The sequence below is a fragment of the Haliotis rubra genome, unplaced genomic scaffold (assembly GCF_003918875.1).
Source record: "Haliotis rubra isolate DU_JTF1 unplaced genomic scaffold, ASM391887v1 Scf63, whole genome shotgun sequence".
Classification (NCBI taxonomy): Eukaryota; Metazoa; Mollusca; class Gastropoda; order Lepetellida; family Haliotidae; genus Haliotis; species Haliotis rubra.
In genome coordinates this window covers 2835869-2836569 of record NW_025767335.1, presented here as the reverse complement: position 1 = coordinate 2836569, position 701 = coordinate 2835869, and positions in this window count along the sequence as shown.

The following is a 701-nucleotide window of genomic DNA, read 5'->3' as shown; positions in this document are numbered from 1 at the left end:
TATTGTGTTTATTAATTGTTTTGGGGTCTGCAGTGACGCGCTTTGTTGTCATGCGAAACGTGAACGCTGAGGTTAAGTTATAGACTGTACGTATTGTTCAAGGAATCTTTGAACAGTATTTCAGCATCATTAGTTCCATGTCGAAAGAAGGGGCGGTGGGGTAGCCTAGTTGCTAAGGCGTTCCCTCGTCACGCGTAAGACCTGGGTTCGATTCCCCACAATGGGACGATGTGTGAAGCCCATTTCTGGTGTCCCCCGCCGTGATATTGCTGTATTATTTCTACAACGGGCGTAAAACTAAACTCACTCACTCACCCATGTCGACGTTTACGGTGAAAGATGTTTCTTGGGTAATTAAGGGGCGATGTTGAAGGTCGTGGTTCGACTCCACTCACGTGACAATCGTCTGCAGATGATATCACTGAAGTATTTTCCTTACTTTGTAAGTTCAAGGATAGGTTCGACCCACAACAAAGTGGGGCACATGAGATGCTGAACATGATGTATTCGAAAAGGCGATTTTGGTACTCGTTTGGGATATTAGTATATTTTAGAATTGGTAACTTTAATAACCAAAATAACCTTTAATGTGACAATGATAATTAGAATGTACAGAAGTAAACTTTGATGTGTAAAGTTCAATATATTGAGAGAAGCTACTTGATAAGCTTGTTTTGATATGAACGCAAATGCATGTTGAT